Source organism: Cheilinus undulatus, linkage group 13 (genome assembly GCF_018320785.1).
Source record: "Cheilinus undulatus linkage group 13, ASM1832078v1, whole genome shotgun sequence".
Lineage (NCBI taxonomy): Eukaryota > Metazoa > Chordata > Actinopteri > Labriformes > Labridae > Cheilinus > Cheilinus undulatus.
The window spans coordinates 31,098,194-31,125,203 of NC_054877.1; the positions used below are offsets into that span (position 1 = coordinate 31,098,194).

The following is a 27,010-nucleotide window of genomic DNA, read 5'->3' on the forward strand; positions in this document are numbered from 1 at the left end:
CATGTTGTGAGCATTTATCAAGGTTTGATGAGGTTTTTGGAATGGTGATCTGTCCAGATGAGGTTGAATCTGGCTCAGTTTTGTCTCATGCAGTTTCATACAACAAGACGCAGCTAAAACATAAATGTAAGCAAACACTGCGTTGGATTTCATACCATAAAGTAGAGGTGTTTGTCTGCTGTTTGTTTCCTCTGCTGATTTCACAATAAATGATTTAAATGGTTGCGGCTGTGACAGTTTGTTTCACACATGTAAAACAACGGCTGCCAGGGTTAGAGAAAGCTCTGATGTGTAGGATGCATGTTTCAGATGCCTTTGCTATGCCTGTTCAGGAGATTTTTTCCTACTCCATTTCTCTTGTCATGCAATGATGTATTCAGATGCAGCTAAGATGATTCACATATGTATTTCACTAACTTTAAGGGGAAAATCACACAGTTTATGGGACTCTTTCTGTGTCTTGCACATATTTCGTCGCCCAGTGCTGCTAATTTTTGACTGATTTATTTTTTCTGAATGTTAGTCTGTTGCTGATTTCTTTTGCAAATCTTTTTATGCTGTTGCCTCAGTCACGACTCCCATGAAACAGATTTTGTCTCTTAGACAGAATTTTCCTTGTAAGATTGGGATAGAATAAAGTAGATGAGAGATTTTGACAGTGCCAGTCATCTGAATTATACCAAGCCCATAGTCAAAATCCATGTTTTGCATGTAGGGTTTTGGTGAAAACATCAGTCTTATTCTTCAAAGCCTTCAGTGAGCAGAGTTTTCATGGTGAAAAGCCAGTTTTGAATTTTGTGAGTCTGAATTATTTTCAACACCTAACTGGTTAATTATGGCTGATAGAAGAGTGAGACATTTTAAAACTCCTGCAGTTCTGTCAGGAACAAACATCACTTTTTGTGAGGGAGTTGTTGTAATCACAAGATAGAAACTTTTCCACCATTTTTCTTGGGTTTTTTTTTTTCTGATTTTCTGAGTGAAGTCTTGTGACATGATGCCACTAACTCAGACAACCAGAGCAAATTATTATCATGTAAATGTAATATGTGTCTGTATTTTTGCATGTCAAATCAAAAACATCAATTGTTTGATACCTTGTTTGGTCATAATTACACACGAGGGTGCATATTGCTCTTTTGATTATAGTTGTTCTGTTTTGTTTTGCACAGAACAATAGCAGGATTTCTATTTATATAAATGTACTGCAAAATTTTAAACAAATTCTAAAAAATAATTTAAAAATTAATCAGTGTATGTTTCCTTCCACTAGTATTATGTGAGTATAAAGAGGCAACAGGCTGAGCAGTAGGTGGTGCTTGTCATAAAAGAAACTTAACAAGGAAGCTGCAGAAGAAGAGGGATCAACACTGCATAGCAATATGTGCAGTAAGCTAGATCTTGGAAGTTATAGTGAATATTTAAAGCTGTCTATTTCCTTCCTCCAAAGTCTTTTGGCCTGGCTGAATTCTGCTCCTCATGAATCTTTTCAGGGTGATGATTTGTCAGGTGGCTCCTCGTGTTACTCATATTCCCCATCAAGTGTGTTACCACTGTCTGGAAGTGTCTGCATATTGTTTTTGTTTGTCTGCCACCTTTTCTCCTTTCTTGTTTCTTGAGACAGGGAAACCAAAATCCTTCCACATGTCAAATTAAAAGTCGCTTGAGCCTCCACAATCTCATAAACTTCGTCATTCAGTGAGTGGAGCGCAAAGGATGATGGTACTGTAGTTCCCACTTCCCCTCACTCTGATCCACTTAAAAAAACACTTATTCCCCTGAAGACCTATCATTTGGAACTGTCCACAACATATCTACAACGGTATTGAGACACTTCTGCCACCAAATTGCAATACCATTATGTCTCTAATACACAATAAAAACAAATACAGGATACCAACATAAGATTCTTAAGTTACGAGTTTCTTTTTTTTTTTTAATTAAAGGGTCCAAATTATTTTAATTTTCGAATAAAAGCATATACATCAGTTGGCTCAACTTAAATCTTTATGTTCACTTGGGATATAGCTAACGTTTTAAAAAAATCAACAATGTGTTGTGTGAGCTTGTTAAGTTATCAAAAGTGCACACATTTGTTCAGTTAACATTAATCAAGTTGGATTTTCCTCAGTGCAGTAAGTGGTATGGGTGCCAGTCAGTTGTTATTTTCCAGTTTGCTCAGCCTGGCTTAGCTTGCTACCAGTCTTTGAAAATGGAGGTAAACAAGAGAGAGTTTTGATCAGGCCTCAGCCCACCTACTACTCCATGTGGCCCTCCCTAAAAGTTTGGGAGATAATACTTTCCTTGCTAATACTATCGTGTCACATATCTATCTGACTGCTACTTAGAACCTAAAATACATTTTTCCCTTTAACACATGCAAACTCATAGCTATGCAACTCAGGTGTAAAGTCAAAACCAATCATATCAGGCCATGTTATGCTGCAGAGAATTGTAAAAGTAGTGCAGGTGCACTTGTGTGCACACACCTTTCTGAGCTGAGCAACAAATGATCCAGAGAGAGAGAGCTACATGTGAAGAAGAGAGACTCAACACTCACAACGTAAAAGTCAGAAATCCTCTTAAGGTTTTATCATCAACTTCCCCTCATCAATCTCATCCATTGTGACTATGAAGAGTCACAAGCAATTTCATAACTAAATTATTGTTTCTTTATGACAGAAAAAAAGCAACTAAAGAAGAAAAGAATGGCACAACTTAGTGCTGAATGCTCTTGCCTGATCTAAATGTTTTAAATTCTCTTAAAAGTAAAAAGCAATCAGTTTCTCTCTCTCTCCCCCCTTCTGGCTCTGTCTCTTTCCATGATCAATAAACAAATAAAAAATCATCTTAATCATCAAGATAAGAGGAATTTATTACATAGAAGTTAAATATCAGTGCTCTGAGGATTGATTTATAGGTCTTTAGCATGGCAGAAAATAAACAGATTAATATGTTTGCATTGGGTAATAAGAACTGCATGCTTGAGGCTACCAGTGTCAATTAATAGATTCATGTATGACTCATTTGTATTTGTCTATAAAAAAGTAAACAGTTTAAACTTTGATATTAGAAGTACCAGCCAAAAGTAGGCGAGCCTTGTAGTAATCCTGGCACCATGCCTGGCTTGAACATCTTTCTGTAAATCTGTGGGCTCCAGTCAGAGTTCTAGAAACAGCCCTTGGAACTTACAAAGCTTGTTAATTCAGAGACATAACTGTTTGTTGCTAAATCAGTTTCCACCTAAAAGTAACATTATGCTTTTAATGGTTTGCAAGCTTTACCACCTACTCCAAAGGTTTCTTGCAATATATCAAGGGTTATTTCTAATATGCAGCGTCTACAGTCTTTTAATTTTAGGGTATAGATTCAAATTGAAAACTGTGGAAGGAAACCGTACTAATGATGCCATGGCTGTAGTGGTTTTTCATATGTGATACATGTGTATTGCACAGAATGTTTACATCGACACAGACACCACAGGATAGAAAATTATTAATGTATAAAGTATTTAAAGAAAGGATATAATGAAGAGAAGATGAAAAAGCAGTAAATAAACAGGAGAGACTTTAATGTGATTGTGTTAAAGTACAGTTCTTCCACAGAGATTTTCATTAAAAAGATAAAATAAAATAAAATTACAGACTCTCTTTGCCAAATATCAACCTATCTGAGAATGAAAACGCACCACAGTGACAAAAGTAGAGATGCTAATTAAAATGTGGGAGCCAACAAAGCAGCAGCTATGACATGCTTCAAACGCTGCGAAGCAAAAGAGACAAAAACGGGAGTGAAGGAGGGGAGTGAGGAGGAGATGAAAGAGGGAAACAAAGGTAGACCTGGGAAATATTGTGAGGGAGGGAGGGAGAATAGAAAGAGATGAAGTGATGGATCATCAAAGGATAAACGAGGGCATTGAAGGGACAGTTTGATCAAACCACACAAGTTTGTGTCCGTCCTCCCTCTCTCCCACTGAGAAAAGAGGAACATATCGCTTTTTATCCCTCTCTCTCTCCCTGCCACGCTCTGTCCTTGTTGCCTTTGTGGAGCTGTTAAATATCTGCAGCGATTGCTCAGTGTTGAGGCAACAGTGGAGCAGGTCTGAAACATGAAACAGATGCAAACATCAAACATTTAGTATGCTCTTTAGAGGACCGGCACCTGCCTGCACCGAGTCTTCTCTCAGCTGCAGAAGACCAGGATGAATATCTTAAAGCCCTATGTTGTCTGTATTATAGGTTGAGCTTAAGATAAATTGCTTTGCCTTCCCTTTTTTGTCAAAGATTTTTGAAGGTAAAGTTATACAAATAAGTATAGGTCATTATTATAAATATTATGAAAACATAAACCACATCAGCATCAACTAAAACAGGCAGCCCATCATCTTTGCAGTTTTTATGATGTCAAAAATTCTGTTGTGTTTGAAAGTGCTTCAAAGCAAACAACAGATAAAGAGATGTGATAAATAAAATTAATAAGAGGGAGAAACAATGAGAAGGGCCCAAAGGCTTCTTTTTCCTCTTGGAGCTTGTCCACCAACATCAGGAAGTGAGACAGGGCAGTTTGACTCACGTAGTCAACCGGGAGTGTCTTGCTTAACTTCCTTGGACATTCTCTCTGTAGCTCCATGATCCTGCTCCTGCACTTATTCCTGTCCTTCTCCTGGTGTCCTCCAAGGACAATTCAGGACATGGTGGGTCCTGGGACTCCCTCAAGTCGTCAATCAACATTTGGCTTCAAGACTTAGTGTCTGCAATGACCATGTACAATAACTGCAGCTACTGCTGCTGTCACTGACTTTTTCAGTAGTTAGAAGGATCTCTCACCTGTCATACCATTTGCGGCTGGATTCTAAGGCTCCCTGAAGTCCCTGTTCATTTTTTTACCAGGAGTCCTCAGTCTGGGTATGGCAGATGCCAAGAGAAGCTTACATGCTTGGCTGCATTGTGCTGACTATGAAGTTTGGTGTAGAAGGGATAATGTTCTGAGACTGTTTTTAAAGGTTTGGGCTAGGCTCCTTAACTCCAGTGAGGGGTAATTTAAATTTTTGGCATTGCTTTGCTTCCAAGTTTGTGGCAACAGTTTGGGGAAAGCACTTTTCTGTTCCAACATGACTTTGCTCCAGTAGAAAAAGCAAGGGGTATGAAGACATGGTTGATGAGTTTGGTGTGGACTAACTTGTTCCACAAGGCGCCCTGGCCTTAACCCCATCAAGCACCTTTGGGATGAACTGGAACTGAGATTGCAAGCCAGGCCTTCTTGTCTGACATCAGTGCCTGACCTCAAAAATGCTCCACAGAATGAATGGGCACAAATTCCCACAGAAACCCTCCAAAATCTTGTGGAAAGCCTGCCAAAAGTACATATGTTTAAATACAATGTCATAACAGTCCTTGTTGGTGTAATTGTCTGATGGCCAAATACTTTTGTCCATATAATGTATATATTCTAGGGTTTGGATTTTTTGTCAATATGTGACATGCTGATACTTCCAAACTCAAACTCAAACTCCTGCCTCTAACCTAAAACTCCACACACCTTATGTGTTTCTCTAGGGTGAATCAGGGATCAATGTTTTTTGAATATTGTCATTTAAAAAAAAAAAAAGAAAATCAAAGATTTCATGTGGCTGTCGTCCCAACTACATTTCAAAAATTATTTTACCATCCCCATGGTTATAATGTGGTACTACCACCCAATAGTGGCTGTAGCACATCAGACAGCTGTTTGCTAACTTCCATCAAATGACAGAAGAAAAATGTTGGTTACACATCTTACATGTTTAGAAAGTAACTTCACTTCTCTTAACTTAAAAGAGCTTATATTTTTCACAACATTTTTTGTAAATAATCAGTTAAATAATCAATTAAACTTATTGAATGTGAAAGTAAAACCAAGCAATGCTAAATCTGTTAGCCTATTATCCCATTATGTCTTTACATCAAGCTAACCAATCCTACTGTTCATCCAGGCCCATCTCTCAGTTTCAGTAATTTTTCATGTAAGTGATTTAATTTAAACTAGTTTTAATGCACAATACTTACATTTGATGTATATGGCCAGTATATAGTATAATAGATTTGCTCAACCAGTATTTTATAATCACACTGGGAGGATTTTGTGAAATGTCAGTGGAGGGTTCACATGTTGAAACTTACTTCTAGAACCTTAACAATCAGCATTTGTAACTGAGATGGTCTTATACATTTCTCCTTTGTTTTAGACACATTTCTGAGTTTTATGCCTTCTTTTACTCAGTGGAAACAAGAAATGATGTCTAGAAAAAGTTGCAATACTTTTAAAATGTATGCCAAGCCCACCCACTTACAGGTCCACTGTGTTTTGGAGTTGTAGGTTTGTCTGTGCAAGCTCTGCTCCTTAAACTACAGATCCTTCCATTCTTCTTCTGTTGCTGACAGTGTGTGTGTATTGATATCTCCTCTTTGCCTGAGGACATGAGGTTCAGTCCTATGCCTCCACAGTCATCTCTCAGTGTTTGCTCCCAGCAGGATGGATATAACCCCGCTTTTTCCTTCTCAGTCCCCTCAATCCTTTTTTCTGGTTCTCCCTCACCCTCGCAGACTCTGCCTCTCCTGCTCTTTTTCTAACTCCTCCGTCATCTCAGCAGATCCTCACTTGAACCTCGCTGGAATATGTTTTCTTGCTTGAGACGACAGGAGGAATTAAGTTTGTCACATTTTATTAATTTTGCTCTGACTTGACCTTTTGTCTGGCCCCTTTTCATCACTGTACAGAAGGGGAGATGCTTGCATAATATTTTCAAAATGTTAATCATTTTGAATAAAAGAAATCTAAATGTCAGAGCACAGTAGTTTTATTCCAAAATTGAGTACTGTATAATTCAAGTCGAGGCTGTCTCCCAAAATTAATTTTTCCATTAGTTTCTTCTGAAGATTTGTATTGGCTTCTGCCAGGTATTTCACCAAAAAGAGAGATTCATCAGAGAAGGCATAAGGGTGTACAGCACAGCAAAGCGCAGAAGCACAGGGACATACTCGCCTTTCCATTAGCTGTAATTTGCACCCTGTTTGGGGTCATGGGGGAAGCAGGAGCCAAACCTAGCTGTCATGGATCAGAGGTGGGGTAGAACCTGGACCAGTCTGCAGCCTAATACAGGTGTGTCATATATAGACACATAACCAGGCACAATCACATACAAGCCTATGGCAATCTTTAGTCATTAGTTAACCTAACAAGCAGGCTTTTGAAGGAGGCATGTGGAGAGAACATGTTAACTCAACATAGAAAGACTGTGTACGATCAGGCGTCTTCTTGATGTGAGGATTAGCCCAAAAACTGTACAGTCAGAGCCTCATGGCATGGGTTTCCATGGCTGGGCAGCTGCATGCAAGCCTCACATCACCTAGTACAATACCAACGCCAGATTGAGTGGTGTAAAGCACACTGACACTGGGCCGATTGGCAGTCGAATGCCAGGAGAATGTTACCTGCCTGAATGCAGCTGTGAAGTTTGGTGGAGGAGGGATAATGGTATGGGGCTTTTTCATGAGGGTTTGGGCTAGGCCCCTTATCTCCAGTGAAGGGCAATCTTAACACTTCAGCATACCAAGACATTTTGGACAATGCTAAGCTTCCAACTTTGTGGCAACAGTTTGAGGAAAGCCCTTTTGTATTCCAACATGTCTGTGCCCCAGTGCACAAAGCAAGGACTATAAAGACATGTTTGATGAGCCTGCACAGAGCCCTACACCTTTGTGATGAGATTGTACCCCAGGCCTTCTTGTCAGACATCACTGCCTGTCGTCATAAATGCTCTACAGGGCACATATTCCTACAGCAACATCCCCAAATCTTGTGGAAAGCCTTCTAAGAAGAGGGGAAGCTGTTATAGGTGCAATAGGGGGAACAACTCCATGTGTTTGCATACAGAGTCATTATAGTCTGAATAGTAGAATGGTCAGGCAACCAAACACTTATGTCCAAATAGTGTATAAGAGCCTGTCTTTTACTTGTCATCTGCATCTTCTGTTCATTTCTCTTTGCAGTTGAAGTAATTGCAGAATCTAAGATTTAGTTTGGTTGAGAACATTTAGTTAATTTTCAGCTTATGTCCATGCACAGTCTGTTCTTTTGAGCTTAGAAATCATAATGAAATCTCCTGTCTTTTATATCATAAAACAAGCAAAGCATCCCATCCTGCTGAGCTTGATCAACATAATATAAAACCCAAGATTAAACTGGATCATACTAGATAACTCATGTGTAGAAGTGTACTTAATCTTTGTATATCATTTTGTTGTTTTTATGGTTTTAATTGTTATTGTTCACCACAGCCTACAGTCTTCACTAAACCACCCCTTACACTCATCCTACCCCTCACATAGTTTGTCTTTGTCTATGTGTTCCTGTAAAGCGTCCTTGGGTTTCTTAAAAGGCGCTATATACATTCAAGATATTATTATTATTATTATTAATCATGAATATGATGTATATGGTTACAAGATTTTTGGAAATGTAATAACACAGCCATTTCAATTCAAAAACAGAAGAAATAGAGATATCTATTTCCTTTTCTTCTGTTGCTTTCTCAGAAATGTGTGGTTTTGCAGTCTATTCACCACAATTGGCATGACACTTATGTCATGTATGTGTTAGTATGACTTTGTTTATCCTGAGTATGCACGTTTTTTGTACATGACTGAAAAACTTTTTTTGGAGCTTTTATAGTCAACAGGAAGTAGTGGATTAATCTCACTCAATTCCCTTCAAAACCAATCTTCATTTTAAGAGGTTTTTTTTTCCTTTTGATCACAAACATAGCTTATGTATTTGTGGCCTTGAATATGTAACCATATCCCATCATTTTGAGTTCTGCATTTAAGTGGAATTTCTATCCAAATCTGTTACAAAATGTAAGGAAATATTTAGAAATTCTGCAAATTAATTAAATTAGTTACTAACTCATGCTATCTGCTGCTGTTGTGCAAGTATTACAAGTCAAATAGGTCCAGCAGTAGGTGGTTCTACTCATGAAAACATTGTGTAGGAAGACTTAACACCATGTTGCAATATGGTTTACCGCCCATTATTTTGGAAGCAAATAAAATGATAAACAAATCAAAGGAGGATGCTCAACTGAGAGCTTTGAAAAACCATTTCTAAACCTAATTGCTCTTGTAAAAGAACTAGCAATAGTACTTACTCTATTATGTTATTATCTATTCCAAAAACATTTCCACTGCAAAAGGTTGAATTTCTCTATTTTAATTAACCATCTTTTCTACCCTCACCAGGAGTACACATATTTTTATGATTTATCAAGTTTTCTCAAATTATGTAATGTCAAGGTTCTTTATGTGCAAACTGAATATGTGAAGGAAAAACTGGTGGATGAATACGCCGACTGAAACAACAGTGAAAAATAGTTGCTATGACCATGAGAAGGAATTTTTTCCAGCATCTCCAAGACACCAAAACATTTAAAATGTTTTAGAAACTGGCATTTATTGATGTTTTGCTCTGATTTAACCTTAACCAACTGAATTCTCACACAGTAAAAGAAACAATTTCCAGTTTCTAAAAAAGCAAACACTCTGGTATCATTCTGGTATTTCCTAGAACACTGATAAATGTTGAAATCCATTGATGCGATGGGAATCATCATTCCTCTGCTCTGTTGAGCCGAGCTAATTAGATCCAAATACAGTGAGATTTTCAGAGTAATTACATGTCCAGTAATGCTCCACTAGAGCTGTCATCCATGCATTGTCAAGCTGCTCACAGCTTCCAACAAGCTTTTAGCCTCTGATTGATTTAGTCCAGGACCCAGTCCTTTTCCCTATTACCCTGCTACACATTTGATCTGTTCTGCACCGCCCTCTGTCTCATTTTTGACACCATGTGATGATTTTCAATTACACAGATGCCCTATACCATCCTTTTTTCCATTTTGCTCCTAATGACCCAGGGCTTTTTGTGTCTGTTTGGGTTTCAGTGTCTCATCACTGAAACAGCACTTGTGATAAAAAGCTTTGTCATTTTTTGAGCATCTATTGACCTTTATCTCTGAGCAACCAAGGATAACACTGTTGTAACTGTTCAATGTGACTACCCTGTTTTCGTTTTTATAATGAACGTAGCCCTCTACATAAAAAAATCTTTCTGATGGGCTTGAATATTCAGGCTAATGCCAGCAGTGCTGTTTACTGTGGTCACTGAGAGCAGCATGCATATGTATTAGTTACAGTAAAAGAGATTTATCCCTAAGTCTTGCTTACCTCCTGAGAGACTGTATTACAATACCTGCTAATTGTGTTGCCAGAAATAAGTCTAGCAAGAAAGCTGTCAAGTTGAGTGTTGGTGAGTGTGTAGGAGGTGCCTGTGTGCAACGCTGCTTGGATAGATACGTTTGCTTTAATTGTTGAGTTGTTAATGACTCATAATATAAATGAACGCTAAGGAATGCAGCTGATTTTATCTGGTCATTACAGGTCATTGAGTGTAGTACGGCTTGTGTACTACCCAAAAGATATCAGCAAATACAGTGTTTTTCAAGGGTCTCTTACTAATGTAATATGGAGTCTGAACAACTGGAAATACTCGGTTTGGCTAATCTGTCTTTGCTTTGATATCACAACTCTAACATCAATGGCTTCTTTAAATGTCAACTCATTCTCTTTTGTGCTCCAGACTTTACCTGCTTTGTTTTCAGATCAGCTTATTCACACATTGTACTAACCTTGAGCTGATGTCAATGTTGTTTAATGCTTTGAAGAACTGTTTCAGGGCAGACATATTAAGGAGGGTAGTGCACATGTGAACAAGAAAGATGAGCATCCCAACAAGGGTATCACATACATTTTTCTTAAACATCTGCATTTAAAATACTAGGACTAAATCATTGTTTTCAGCAAGTTTTTTTTTTTCTGTTGTCACTGGGGCAGGATGCCGACTTCTGCCTGAGTAATTTATGTGAAATTGTAGCACTTTAGCTTGAAATCATGCATGATGAAGACCATCGTATAAAATACCCCTTTTTAACGTCTCAAGTGGAAACCCCAAATCAGCTGTATCAGCATTTACAGACAACTCAAAAAACTCAACTGACCTTTAGCTAGCTGGCTACATTGATCAAAATCTGTTTACAGCAGGTGGTAGTCTCAAACTAACAATTGAAGGCTGAGACTAAATATGAGGACATCTTTAGAAGAAAAGTGGTTTTCTCTGTCAGCTTTATGTGCCATGCTTAGCGGGTTGTCTATTGTCTGCATGCAGCTACAGTCCCTTTAAGAAGTCTTCGCTCCCTTGGATGCTTTTGACAAAAAATTACACAAAATACACTTAAATTTCGAAGTTAAAACAGATTTCTACTAAGTTAATGCCAGTTTAATAAAAATATGGAATGTCAAATAAGTTTCTGCATAAATATTCACCCCCTTTAAGTAGGTATTTTTGGTCTCATCAGACCAAAGAATTCTCTTCCACTTGACTCATGGAGGCTCCCACATGACCTTGGGTGAACTCTAGTCAAGATTTATCAACAGTGGCTTTCTCTTTGCCACTCTGCCATAAAGCATTACTGGTGAAGAACCTGGTCACAGTTATTGTATGCAGAGTCTCTCCCATCTCAGCTGCTGAAGCTTATAACTCCTTCAGAATAGTCATAGGTGTCTTGGGGGCCTCTGTCACCAGTCTTCCTCTTGCACGGTCACTCAGTTTATGAGGATGGCCTTTATCATATCCCTTCCATTTCTTGATAATGGATTTATCTGAACCCTGGGGCATACTCAGTGCCTTTAAAATTTATTTTTGTATGCCTCTCCTGACTTATACTTTCCAGTAACCTTTATTTTCTGAGTATTTGGAGTGTTCTTTAGTCCTCATGATGTAATGGTAGCAAGGAATACTGATGAACCAGTGACTGGACCTTCCAGACACAGGTGCCTTTATACTACATCCAGGAAGAAATCAGAAAAACATATAAAGACCTACAGACCTCACTTAACTCAGGTAAGGTAAGATCATGATGCAACAAGAGAAACATACTAGACTAAAATGGCATCCGTGGTAGAGCTCAAAGGCAAAAATCACTGCTGACCAAAAATAAAACCCCACAAAGGCTTGCCTCACCAGCAAGTCCACCTCTGAACAGCGTTGCCAAATATTAAAATTTATTTGATGATATGACAAATATGCCAAAAAATAAGAAATCAGGGAGGCAGCAAATACTTTTTTACAGCACTGTAGTGAGCCAGATAGAAGAGTGCTCAGTGAACTGTTGTGACATAATATGTTATTTCCCCAGATTTGTCACACCACAAGGATAGTTTGATACCCTTTTTTATACTCATGTTTCATATTTTAGTCTTTTCGACAGTTCATTTTGTAACTTCATGTCAGCGCATCTTTTCCCTAAATATTTCCTTGGAGATCTCTGATTTGACCTTTATTTTGTGTTTTTGGACTTCGCCTAGGGCCTTTAGCCTTCTGTTTTTGGCTTCCTTTGAGTGTGTGTTTTGACTCCAGTGTACCAAACCTTTTTTTCTGATTTTATTAACTTTGACTCTGCCTTTTGGGTTTTCAATCAATGTGTCAGTCTGATAAAAATATCAAAAAGTGAAGCTATCTCATCTTTCTCTATCTGTGACCACAAGTGTCATATTAATAGATAATTTACTGACTTTGTTTATATAACTCCCAAAAAAAGGAGACGTAGAGGTGAACTTTTATTTAAAACTTTATTTTGTCCTTCTTTCAGTATGTTTTATTATCTTGTCACCGCTACTGTATTCTGTTTTATTGGGTTAATAGTACAGTGAGGTCGTCAGTGAGTTTATGTGTACCTGAACGTTGTCAGTCTTTACCTGTGTCAGACACAGGAGGTTTTAGGTAGAGCGGTGAATAAAGAGCATTCTCTCTTTTCTGAAAATGACAGTTGAAAGAATCTGCTCTTGAAGAAAAGTGCACTGACCCATGGCGGGGATGTGAGCTGGAATGACTTAATGAAATGTGCAGTGAATGGCAGCTGAAAACGAATCCAGTAATTCTCTGTGTTCTCTCGCTCCCGCTCGCTCCCTCTCTGACAGTGGTTTGACAGGGCTTCAGCATCCTGACAGGCCAATTAGACAGCAATTTGCATATCCTCCTCACTCCATTTGCCCTGTTCATGTGAGCATAAAATAGGATAATCTGGCTTTTGAACCTGTGTTTGACATCAGAGTCTCACAGACTAACTTTATCCTTCATCATCCGTGACCCATCCACCTCCCCACCTCTCCTCTCCTTCATTGTTACTGACTCTGAGCTTCGCTGCAGCGTCACCTTTGACTCAAATATTTCACTTCATCTCAGCCTTAATACTAACCTTCCAACTTAATCTCCTCTCACATCTTTTTCATTATTCTAATTACAAAAGTAAACAAGACAGCAGTGCTCTTTGACTCATTAATTGTAGATGTCCTTTTCCCCCCGGTTACCTTTCAGTATTAATTAACAACAATTACATTTTCTGTCCATGGTATGACACATGACAGATTTTCAAAGATTGTCTTCAAACAATCTCAGGTAATTGTCCAGTTATGGTTAGGTGTTTTTTATGAAGATGTAACAGCCAATAGCTTCTTTGCAGATGACATCACGCAGCAGTGGAGAACTTCTACTGGGGCAGGTAGTGATTTCTGCATAGAGAAATGCATGTTTTGAGCTGTTTATGACTATGTCAAGCATTCAGTGTTGGAAAGAAACATTCTTAAGCTTCTTTTGTTTCATCTCTTTGTTTTCATTTTTTTCTACTCAGAGAAATGGCAGCAGGCAGGATTAAAAAAAAACAAACAATGGATGCAATGGATTAGCTCATTAAACACTGATCTTACCCATGTTTCCTCAGTTTATGTTTGCCCAGCCTTGCTTGTTGTGGCTGAAAAGTTGTCTTTTTTAAGGGATCCAGATGATTTGGCCCAGCTCAGTAGCACTAATTGTATGGCTCCTCTTCATTTGGTTACAGTTGGGCTGTGGATTAAATAACAGCAAAGGACGGAGGAAAGGAAACTGGTTCTCAAACGGGAGCTAGCTACCACAGCTAACATAAAAGATCTGTGAATGAATGGCTAATCGTCACTCAGTCTCCTACCCAGTAAGGTCTATTTGGTTGACAATACTGTTTGAAGTAATAGCATATTTGTGACAAAATGAGTATTTTTTTAATATGTTAAAGGGGCTCAGTTAGCCTCGTACAAGACTCTTGTCTCACTTTATCTGGCTAGATGATACTAAACACTAGCAGTCTGCAGAGCTTAGTAGTTTGTGATATTGATCGCCTCCACACCAGGTAAATCTGTTAAATCTATAGGGATCGTTTTCAATATATATAGAAACTCTCTGAGGATAATTGCGCTGTAGAGGTCTGTTTAGAGCTGTTAAGTACTAACCTTCCTCTGTTCTCATTCATTTCTCATGGCTGTCCCCTATTTCCTCACTCTCAACGGGCATTCAGGACTACATGATGGCAAACAACCTATACCAAGGAAAGTGAAGATGCCATGAGCCAACTTTGGTAACAGCAACAGTAATTGCTCATGAGTAATGCTCTGTAATTGAAGTCAAACTGATATGGCTTATGCTAATGCTTTTATAGCAACGAAATTAATTCCTTGTCACAGACAGTGTATTCTGTGTTATCTGTCATTTCATGGCAATGCAGAAACTATTAGCTTGTCTTTACTAAGTTTAAAGATGACTGATTCATGTAATTTGTATTCTCTGTCTAGCTCTTCATTAACTCTTAAATATGCACAGTTCAGTGCTGTACATGTACACTTAGTTGTCACACCAAGCGTAACTTAAAATAAACAGACATCCTTCTTGTCCTTGTTCCTACTGACATTCTCATGTCTGAGATGGTTCCAAACTGCCTTTACAAAACACAAGGTAACTCATAGACGAGATGCATTACAATTCAAGTGAAATAAGAAGCAAAAACACCTTGATTTGATCAGTTTTTCAAGTTAAAAACAGGCGATGTGTGCATTATAGTACTGATTGACTGACTGGACTTTGTTGTTAGACATAGACTTCCATTTTTCTTGCATTACAGCAGATCCTTTTTATCTATATATTTTTTTGTTAAAAATATTTTTTTGGATAAGACAGTTGGAAACCTGGAGAGAGAGAGAATAGAAGACATGCATCAAACATGTGCCAGGATCAGGACTCAAAGCAATGTGCCAAGGACTGCAGCCTCTATACATGGGCACCTTCTTTACCAACAGAGCTACCAAACAGAATCTTCATTTTCAATTTTAAAATTGAACATAAGTTACAAAGATACAAAACTACTTTTGACAAAACATTCAAGCACCAAATACTCAGGGGCCACTGACAAACTCCTGATGTAGGATTCAGCTCCACCTTTAGTTTTAGGGTTTTCTGGCATACATAGAGACTTTCAGGCAGGCTAAAGTTGGCAGTAATACTGTAATACTTCATCCAGGGGTATTTATAAATAGTGGTAAGCGTTTCTATACATTTCTTCATTGATACTGTATATGGTGGAACCTTTGTTAGAATCCCAATTTAATCACTTAAAAAACATTCAAAACACTTTATTTCAAAATGTGGTTGTTAATTTTTTCCATGGTGTATCTTACATCTTGACAAGTTGACCTTTGGTTTTAACAGTGGGTCACAGAACAGATTTAAAACAGGCTGTTTCAGTCTGATGGATGGCTCTGAGATTTTTGTCAAGGTTATAGAGACAAGCTGCCTTTTTATTCAGTGATGCTTCAGTATAAGAGACCTTGAGATTAACATCTGCGTTAGCAGAGAGTGAGAGAGAAAGAGAAAGAAGGGGGTCAAATGAGGACTGAAAAGAAGAGGAGGAATAATGAAGCGGTCACTTTGTGAACATTAGTTGTCTCAGGTATTTTCTTTCTTTTCCATTATGACTCCTAAGGCTGCCTACACACAAAACAATACAAAATCACAAAATGAAGAGAAGTATATGAATAAAATCCTGGCAGATAAGATTGTTATGTTTTGTTTATGGTTGTGGGCTGGAAAAGTATATCACATCTGGTTAATGATGCTCCTAAGTCTGTTTACTCTCTTTGGATTGTGGGTTTTTTGTTGGAGGCAGCCTAAGCTGAAATTATATACATCAAACATGTTTGAAATTTAGAATTCCAGATCAGGGAGGCTTTGACTTGATTGTCGCACAATTATTAAAGACAACACTTTGAAGCAGCTTTTGTCCCTCACTGTGTGAAACTGATAAGTGGAATGACAGCAGTGTCAGTTTAGTAAATATGTCTTAGAGCTCACCATAAAGATCGTGGCGCAGTTTTTGAAAACGCCAGGTGTTCTTTGAGCTCTGTCTAATGTAATTTACCTGTAGGACATCTTTTAATGTTTAAGTTGTAGCACTGGTACCGTATCCTTTGCTGCCAGGGCATCCGGATTATAAAACGCACATTCTAAGTTGCATTTGGTGCCTTCTCAAGTATTCTTTTCATGACCCCTGAGTTTATTCCTGTCATGGGGGCAGTGCCATCAATTGTGATATAGAGACACATGTCCTAGCCTAGGGCACCAAACTTAAATACAAGTCCATGACACTGAAAATGTCCTCTGCAGAGGTAGTAGTAGGGAGATCTCTTGTGCAGAGAACTGCTCCTGCAAATCCCCATCACACACATGTCTCACTTAAAAGAGTAAAACTAGTTTGTTTTTTTTTTTTGGGGGGGGGGGCATTTTTTTGCCTTTATTAGATAGAGGACAGTGGACAGAGTCGGAAACAGGGTCAAGAGTGAGGGAGAGACATGCGGTGGAGGGCCTCAGGCCAGATTCGAACCCGGGCCGCCCGCATACATGGGGAGCGCTTTTAACCCCTAGGCCACCTGCTCCCCAGAGGAAAAATAGTTTGTTATGTCCATATGTATCCAAAATCCAATAATGATATCCAGAATGGCCGGTTGCCTTAATATGAGCCATGGTTTGTTGTTTGATGTCATCCAACATGTCTTCAATTCAGCAATGTTTCAAAAATCATACTAAATTTGACTCTTTTATTAAATTTATAATTGCCAACTGAATTTATAGTTGCATTTGATTGCCTATAAAATTTGTCACCCAAGAGCACCCTTACCCCTTTTGAATAAATATTTGTTTCCCCAAATCATCATAATCTTCCTTACATGTTTTATTTACTCAGCATTTGTTTAGTCTCCCTTCTGCCCTCTCATGAAAGCTCCTCAGCCTCTCACCTCTCTAAAATTCCCCTTGTTTACTGCCAGTCAGCTGTTAGATTACTGCTGTTCAATAAATTAGATTTCATCCTCATAGTCCAATCTCCTCCTAATTAAGTGCCTCAAACACACAAACACACACATAACTTTAATGCTGTATTTGCGGGTGTATGTGTACTTCTGGACTTGGGTCTCCAGGGTCACTTATGGCAGTGTAACGATTGTAATTGGCTAATTTTCAGCCCATTACCCTATTTTATGTCTCATGCAGCAGGTTGTAATTTAGAGAAGGAGTGATGGCCGGTCTGGCTCCGGGTGATAGATGATAGTCGGCGTTAGAAAAGTGGAGCTCGGTCATTAATAGTGGCGAGGAATGAGCTGTCATGTCTGCAGGCCCACACAGAGGGACAGAGGAGGACAAGGCTGCCCTTGATGCAAGATATTTATTGTTTTTTGACCTACATGCTGACGTGGATGGATTCAAAACTCCTGAATGTCATCAACATATATTTAAAGACTTATGAGTAAGTATTATTCCAATGTTTCTTCCTGATAGAGTAGCTTAAATGCCCCTTAGCCCTGCAGCACTTACCTAGACTTTTCTCTAATGTACGTCCTAATTTCTTTGCCCCATGCTCACATATCTGTCGACCAATCAAAGTGCAGCGCCAAGAGATCAGCTCAGAAGTGCTCCCACAGTATCTGACAGCCTTGCAAGTGAAATAAGATTTTGTGCTTTTTACCTGCCACTATGCCTTCTCTCACCAATCTGAACAGAAAAGGAGGAGTGCTCACTTTCCCAAAAAGCGCCAGAATGTGTGAAAGGTAATTTCAAACGAGTTGACAGAGTAATAGATGAGGGCAGCGAGGGCCATCAGTCAAGTGCTGAACAGAGCTAAGTCAGAGTTCCAGCTAACATGTACTTACAGCCACTCTCCTGCTGCCACTGCTCTGACTTCAAATGACTCACTTTCTTCCTTCAGACAGAACAATGCAGCGGGAAATTACTCTGAAAAGTTCACAATTCACGTAGATGGTCTGAAGAAGATGTCTGTTACGTATTTTGACAAGGCTTTTACAGTGTCAGAGCGACACTGAAGGGGTTTCTGGAAGAACACTGTCTTCAACGTACACATCCATTTAAACAGAAATGTGACTAAATGAAGACTGAATCTGTTTATGCAAACAAGAACAATGGAGTGTAACGTAAGAATCTGATGATGGAACTTTAATGGAAAAAAAGAGTTCAATATTTCATCCATAATCTGAGCTGTGTTTTACCGCTGACTCCCTCATTTCCATGTCTGCTAATTATGAGAGAGTAACAGACAATAAAGGCAGAGAGAAAAGAATCAGGCGGGGGAACATGAGAATTTCCCCCCCTATATTCTCTACCAGCTCTCATGACACAAACAGATAAAGACAGTCTAATACCAAACCCCGCTTGCCCTTCTAAGACCTTTTCGTTGACCTTTTTGTGTCCTTTAACACAATCACACACGGGGATGTCGCTACGAGATGAGGATTTTGTCAGCTCACAGTCCATATGGGTGAGGGTGACAGAGTCTGGTGTAATGGAAGAACATCTCTTCAAAGATATTATGTTGTGTCTTGCATATTACAGTATTTCTTTAACTCTTGCATGATGATGGGGTGGAGGAAGGTTGCAGTGTCTGCACTTCAAACGACAAGCTGACTGTGAAAGAAAGGATGGCAGATTTAAAGTATAATAGGCGCATGATGATTGGTAAAACAAGTTTGTGGTAGAATCTGATTTACTAAAGTACTTAAGAGAGTGAACGCCCATGATCAGCTGATCACCGGAACAGGAAGGGAGAAAGAATGGAACAATGGAGAGATAAGACAGAGTGGTAACTAATGAAAGGATAGAAACAGTTTTCCTGCTTGAATTTTCACTTCATTAAAATACATAAATATGGGGCTTACTGAAAGTCACATAAGATCTCTGCACACTGAGTCTGTTGTTTTTTTGATGCCTTTTTGTCAGATCCATAATCTGAAAAAAAAAACATCACTCAGGCCTTGCACACTGAGTCTGTTGCGTTCTATTTGTATTCTCTGCAAAAATGTGTAGAATGTTGCAAATGTCTGTCACGCCTTTAAAATCACTCTGGATCAATCCATCTTGACAGAGAGTTTCATACATCACCCTCTCGTGTGTAATGGGGCTGTGCCAAATTGGAGAGATGGAGAGCAACTTTTTAAATTCAGTCTCTGTTATGACCTGTGAGCAGGCTATAAACTTCTGCCTTTATCTGTTATTTTCCATAATTGATATCCACATAAAACACAAGCAAATCCCGGTGTTTGAAGTGAGGTTATGGTGCGAGAGGGAGAGAGAGAGTGGAGGGGTTGGGCGAGGGTGAGTGAGAGTGAAAGAGAAGGAAGCAGTGGGCACTTATCTGAGTTATCAGTCATCCTTCTAAATGACTTGGACTGATGTGTAAATTCACACAAAATCGAACTTGTTCCAAAACAAATAATGATGGATAAAAATTTTGGCATCGGTGTTCAAACATGATAAGAAAGACATGAGCTTAATTTTCTTCTTTAACGTGTAAAAATTCAGACAAAAAAAAAAAACAGACTCAGTGTGCAAAGTCCTTAACAGTGAAAATGAAGACAATGGTGCGGATGTGACGGGGGGCAGTAAGTAAATGATGAACAGAAAAGGACCAAGCACTGAACCCTGGGGGTTACCTTGTGTCAGGGGAGCAATATAGGAGCAGTTAATGATGTGAATGAATTGTTGTCTGTCTGTGAGATATGGATGAATCCAGGAGAGTGTGGTGCCAGTGGGGCTGAACAAATTTCATACATCACACATAAAATTCATGAAAGTGCAACCAGATCCAGTTTTTCTCAGTGAGTCATTTCATATCTAGGATATATTTTTTTTAATTAATCAGTGTGCTTTACCTTGATAAACCGTTAAGGAGAAAACTGATGCAAATTAAGGCCCACGATGTTGTAAATAACAGTTGATGTTCACAGTGCTTCTAGTTAGTCTATTACCTGGAAAAAGGTTATGGTCTAAGCTAATGGTTCTCAAATAGTGTGGCACTAGGGTGCCTTGAGGCAAGTCTTGGTGTGCCTTGGGAATTTGTACATCCATATGTTATTACTACAACTTTATGGCAAGTACTGTAACCAGGCTGGACCCCTGAAAAAACCCAGAGAATAGGTCCTCTCCAGTTGTGATTTATTGATGATATCGGTGCATGTGTTTTGGATCAGCATTAGTTCTAACATCCTGGCTAACAGTTACCTCATTTAGGGCTGAAAAGCATGGGAAGCTAATATTGGATTGAAATTGGTGTTGAAATTATTGATTTATGCTAACTTTAACCCAGTTAACCAATTTTTCTACCCATTTATGCCCCTTCTTTTGACACTTCTTTTTGCTACTTTAACCCATTTATGACATAGTTGGAACTTTTTCCCACATTTAATCCATTTTTACCACCTATTTGCCACATTTCACCAGTTTTTTCCTTTGTCTGGTCTCTTTTAGCCCAATTTTGCCACATTTTCATCACTTTTAACCCTTTTTTGCCACTTTCAACCCATTTGTCCCTCTTTTTACCCATTTTTGCAACTTTTTTGCCACCTTTTGCCCACTTTTGCTTAATTTAGCTACATTTTTAAGAAATCACTTTAGTCCATTCTTGCCAAATTTTTTCAAATTTTGTACCTTTTTCGTCCAATTTTGCACAAATTTGCCACATTAAAAAATCACTTTTAACCCATTTTTGCCACTCTTTGCCCCTTGTTGGCCACTTATCGCTGTATTTTGTCACGTGAACCCATTTGTTGTCTCTTTTCACAATTATTCAGTTTTTTTCAGTTAAAGTTGTCTTAGTTTCTGGCATCCTGATATTTCTGCACATTATGACCCAGCGATGAAGTTTACATTACTTTCCTAATCACTTAGTTCAGTGTCTCCATCAACATTGTTCACATTACCTATACAATATATTTATCTTTTAAGGGGATTATATTTTTAAGAAGGCTATATCTTACCAAAGCATATATAAATAAAACTTATTTGTTGCTGCATTGATAAGAGTGTTTATTACTTAGGTTAAATATATTGGGTATCACAGCTTAATTTAACATTGGGCCATGGTTTTGCTGACCTCCATGATCCCCAGTTGACTGGGCCCCAGAAAGCTCTCCCCCTTATCCCCCTTTATGGGCGGCCTTGGCTGTAACATTATTTAAAGAGTCTATTTTGAATCAATATGAATATGGTGTGCCTTGAGATTCTGGATTAACCTTTGGTGTGCCTTAAGCAGAAAAAAATTGAAAACCACAGGTCTAGGCTGTAGGTATATTTGATAATATATTATATAAATGCATAAAGTGTAAGTAAACCCCCAGCTCAAAGCTGACTCCACCCACTTCAGGATTTCAAAAAATGCACAGAAAGTGGGCAGTTTGGTACTGAGAGGAGGCAGGGGAAAGGACGTTTTTTCAGCAAAGATTTTTCAAGGCAGATGTCCGTTTGAGCTAATTAAAAGACGTAAAATGTAGATTTTTATCAGTTAACGAAAATGTTAGAAATGACACCAGCATTGAAGTGTTTTATAATAGTTCTGTCAAATACTCAAGTGTATAGCTAAAGAAAAAATGTTGAAGTGTTCACTAGTTCTTTGAGCTCTGAAACATGAGCAGATTGTTTCTTTTTAGTGACAGCCTCATGGGCACTAGGCCTGGAATTTAAGCTAGTTCCTCTTTTCCAGTTTCACACTGATTCCTGGCAGCAAATGGATACAGATGAAAGGAGCTGTACTTTAAAAAACAACACAAGACTTTCACATTTTCCTCACCTGAGGAGGTGACAAATGATCAGACATGACAGCGATACATGCCTGAGATGTTTCTGCCATATGTTATGACATACATCTCAGGCATGCAGAGATAAATAAAAGATGACAAATTAGGTAATCTTAACCTCAGCAGCATATCAAAACTACAGCGCTCATTACCTCTTCTCAAGATGTTTTCACTGAATTTACTTCCTGATGAATCCTGCGTGTGTTTGATCTCACAGTACACACCCTGCTGCTGCCCATGTGACTCACTAATTAGTCATGTCATTTTGATTATAAAGCATTAGAAGGTAAAAGGTCTCTTGGGTTCTCAAATAACACCTTTCAGACTTAGACAGACATAGATGTCAGGCTTGTTCAGAGTCATTCTTTAAGATGTGTAAGACATAATGTGATGATGACTTTGTAGCCTGTATTGGTTACAAATGAATATAAATTACTTGAGTAAAGGCAAAATACCAGAGTAAAACAATAAAAACAAAGTTGTTTAATGACAATGAATAGGATCATAAAGAATTTTGATGTTTTCTTCACAATAAATTTAGCTGTTTTGCCTTGTCAGCATTAAATGTGGAGATTAAACAGCCCCTCCACTCACTGACACCCAGAGTCCCTTCTGGCTTTGTGAGCTTATTTGCCACCGTACACCCAAACAGTGGCGGGTTTGGCAGGAGCAGGTGTTAGTGGAGCATCAGGTTACTTGTACTGGGCCGTCCAGAAGAGGCTAATGTTTTACTCTAGTTCTCTCCAGCACAGTGACTGGCAAGTTCACGTCGTTTTTATACAGAGACGAATGTCGCAGCCAGTGTTAGGTAGCGTTACTTTTGAATCTAAGTCGTTAGATTGCTGCATTACATACTGAGAAAAGTAACTTGTTACGTTACTGCGTTACCTACTTCTAAAAGTAAAGCGTTGGAGTACTTTTGCTTCACTAAATATTAAAACTCTTTAGCCACTTGTTCACTCAAACGCTGTGCGTAATAACAGTGCTCAATGGGAACGGCTGTTCAATGAAAGCAAATGGAGCTGTTAAACTTAATTTCACTGTGATGCTGTTCTTGTTACTTTTATCCAAAAATCCATCATAATGGGGATAATTCCACAGTGTCATGCTGTCCTCTCTGTCATCTCGTTGGCTCAACAAGTCGCGTAGTGGCACAGAATGTTTACTTTGCGCTGGTATGGCACTAAGTGCCAACGTGACTACAGGAAGAGAGAAGGACAAACAGAGCAGATGCTTCAAGGAGCTTCCTTTTTTCTTTCTCTTTTTTTAAAGCCACGGAAGAGAGAGGAAATTTGGTATTTTTCTTTCAGTAACGGATTACTTTTATGAAAATGTAACTAATAAAGGGATTACTTAAATTGTAAAACTAACGTGTAATGTTACTCAGTACATCAAACAGTAATCTGAGTACTCTAACGGATTACTTTGTAACATGTTACCCCCAACACTGGTTGTGCCACAGCAATGCATAGATGCTATCATGAATCATCCAGAAGAGCTGTAGGCTGTGGAGAGGAGAGGGGAGCACACTGGCTACTGTTGAGAAGTCTCAATACACTGGAAGCACTTAAACACTCAAAGCACTGTCCTGTATCATGTATAAATGCTAATGTGCAAGACACAAATATGTGCTGAAGTGATGTCGTGTTTCCTTTTCTTCTCAGTGAGCTACTGGGCTGACAGAGGTCACTGTCAGAGACACTCTGACATTTACAGCTCAGAGGCTCATGGAGGCTTCCTGCTGCACCTGACAATCTGTGATTATCTTAGATGTGTGCCATCCAACAGAGGGGTCCGGAGATAGAGAGAGATGATATAAATGCTACCAAAAAGAGGCTGAGGTCAGGATGGAAATTATAGATGGATGATGTTAGAAGTGTTAGAAAGCAGACTGACTTTAGAAAGTGGTCAAAGTGAGACTGAGTCATGGGGAAACAGAGCTTTTTTGTCCAAAAAAGGGCCTTTAAAGTGACAAAGTTGATGCAAGCACCAAGCAAGACTCAAAACAAACCTCAAATGGAAAGTCTGGAGCATTCTGATCCTGAGAGACTTTTCAAACGCTGTACCTGTAGTGTGTGTAGAAAGAAGGTAGGTGTAAAGCTGAAGTACTGGCTGTGGCTTGGGGATTTCTATGCTAATTATTATTATTATTATTTTTGTTTGATTGTTTTTGCTTAATGACTGATTTTATCATGAAAGGTTGTCCGGACATAAATGCTCCTGAAATCAAAGGATAACATCCTTTGATTTCAGGATTTATCAAGACCGACTCAAATTTGTATGGGACTGGCAACCTTAATGACTTCCTGTCTCATTTGTTAAAACCACCCTTAAAGAAAGATGGTTTATCCCACACAGACTAAAAAGATAATAGATAAGAAACCACCCCAATATTTAAACAATTGTCTCTGAAGCCTGTGTTAATAATGAGACCAAGAAATTATTCGAACTTATGAAAAAAACACAAAAGAAACAAAAAAAATACAATAAACTCTTGCCAATAAAGTTGTCACAATACCAGAGTTTAGCATTTGTATGTTATACTAAGTAAGGTCAGACTTTGTTGATAATTTTTTCCAAAACCACAGCAGTAAAGATAATAATCTCCTGGACACCCAAAAACGGGTAAATCTAGTTTTCTTACTTAAAGGCTGCATATACAGTAAGAAGGGTTCACTAATCACATACCAAAATTTGGCATACTTTCTGTAGTAATGAAAGGCAACATAAGATTTTTCAAAAATTAACTGACATGCAGTGTTTAATTTGGCAGCTGTTTTTAATTTTAGTCTTAGTCGTGGCTGAATCAGAGGAATATCACACAGTGTACACCCGTCTTAAGGCTGACACCAGTCTACAGGTCAGGATAAAAAGGAAAACTTTAAGGGACCAAGAGATGTTGCTTTTTTTCTCCTCTGCTCTCTGTCTGTCTGTTACAGACACTGACATCAATGTATGCAACTTTATAAGAGGCTGAAGAGACTTAATTAATCCAGGGGCAGATCAGTGGGCAGATCCAGCCAGCATGTCCATGTGGGCCCCATATGGGTCCCATGTGGGTTTGTCCATGGGTTCCATGTTGGCTCTATCTGTGATTGCCCATGTGAACTGCAAGTGTGGATCAGCCCATATGAATCCCATATAAGCCCCATCTTTATATCCTTGCAATTGCCCATGTTTATTACAAGCAGGATCTCTCTTGGCTCTCATATAACCCATATGGGGCACAGGTGGACAGAAAGAGGGACATCTTCATCATCAGTCCAGGAAGATCCTGAATCTTCCTTTATGCCTGCACAGAGATGTTAGCATGTTTTCTAACTTCTTTAGAGCTTAACTGCTGTAAAAAAACAAAGAGGAGATGAAATCTTATTTCTCTGTATCATCACTCTGTCTTAGTTACTGGCACTCGCTCTCGTTTAACTCCCTACCACTGCACATTCTCTCTCTCTCTCTACACTCATGGCATCTAGGGGTTTAAAATCCAATAATAAATGTATATTTTTCCTCTTCCAAAATGTTGGTACTTTTGAATTTATCATATACATATTGCAGATTTAATAGCAAAAAGTGAATGTAACCTGAAGGTCCTTTTTGACATACAAACACAGCAAAATGTTAACTCCTGCTTCTCCAGATGTACCTATATTCTCCAACAAAGACTGCAGCTACTGACTAATTCCCTTTTTATTTCAAAAACTTTTTACATTCTAAAGAGTCAGCTCTTCTTATAGTCACAAATGATATGATGGCCTCTGATGCAGGTGAATGCTCTGTTTTGGTGCTCCTGAGCTCTGCATTTGACACTGTGGATCACAGTGTCCTTACTGACTCACTCAGGCAGTGTTGTCACTGGGAGTGTTCTTCACTGGTTCTCCAGTACCTATCAGATACTAGTTTCTCAAAGTGTGTTGGTCCTTACCTAACTGAGTCTTGTACTCTGTCCTGTGTTGTGCCTTAAGCTTCTGTCCTGGGTCCAGTTTTATTTTCTATGCATATGATGCCACTAGGTCATGTAACAAGCAGATTTCAGGGATTATTGTACCATTTTATGCTGATGACATTCAGTGACACAGATCAGGTTAATGTACTGCTCAGCTGTCTGTGTGCTATCGAGGACTGGATGAATGGTCATTTTCTTCAGATGAGCACAAATAAAACAGACGTCCTTACTATTTTACTCAGACAGCATTGCATCCAAGGTTGTGTAAGTGTATTGGGCTCTTTCTTCTTCAGTCAAAGCAAATCTGAGAAATCTTGGAGTGATTTTCAACCAGACAGTGTTTATCAAATCATTAACCCGTTAATGTGGAAACATACCCAAATTAAAACCTGTTGTCTCAAAAGCTGAGTAAGAAATGTTAATTCATGCTTTTGCAGGCCTCATCTACTCCTCTTTACCTGCTTAAATAAGTCCTCTGTTGACAGTTCAAACAGAATGCTGCTACTAGACTTCTAACCAGGTAATGCAGATCAACTCACATGATGCTCATTTTATATTCTCCTCACTGGATTCCAGTAAAATTCAGAATTTACTTTAAGACCCTTGTTTTTGTTTATAGAGCCCTTCACAACCAGACAGCTAATTATATATCCAACCTGCTCCACTCCTACATCCCCACCAAGTACCCTCAGGTCTGCTGATCAGGGTCTACTTGTTGCCCCTCAGGTCCGAGAAAAAAACATAGGTGATGTCTTTAAATTGGCTTTTTACCCGATTGGTGTGATTTTGTACAGTTATGTTTTATTCTAGCTTATTTTATGAATTTTTGCTACTAATCAAATAATCTAAGATAAACAAAGTTCCAAAGCTGGACTATGTGGATATATTATGGAAGTCTAGATCCTGAACCATGATAATAGATCCCAACAATCTAAAAGATGTTGGAGGAACCCTGTATGGGCATACAAGAAGTTATGGGTGCAAA

General features: G+C 38.7%; 1 protein-coding gene across 1 annotated transcript in view; it reads left to right on the top strand.

The window, feature by feature from the left end:
• clstn2a (calsyntenin 2a) overlaps positions 1-27,010 on the top strand; it is a 261,648-nt gene that overhangs the window by 121,543 nt on the left and 113,095 nt on the right. The gene's annotated exons all lie outside the window — the stretch shown is intronic.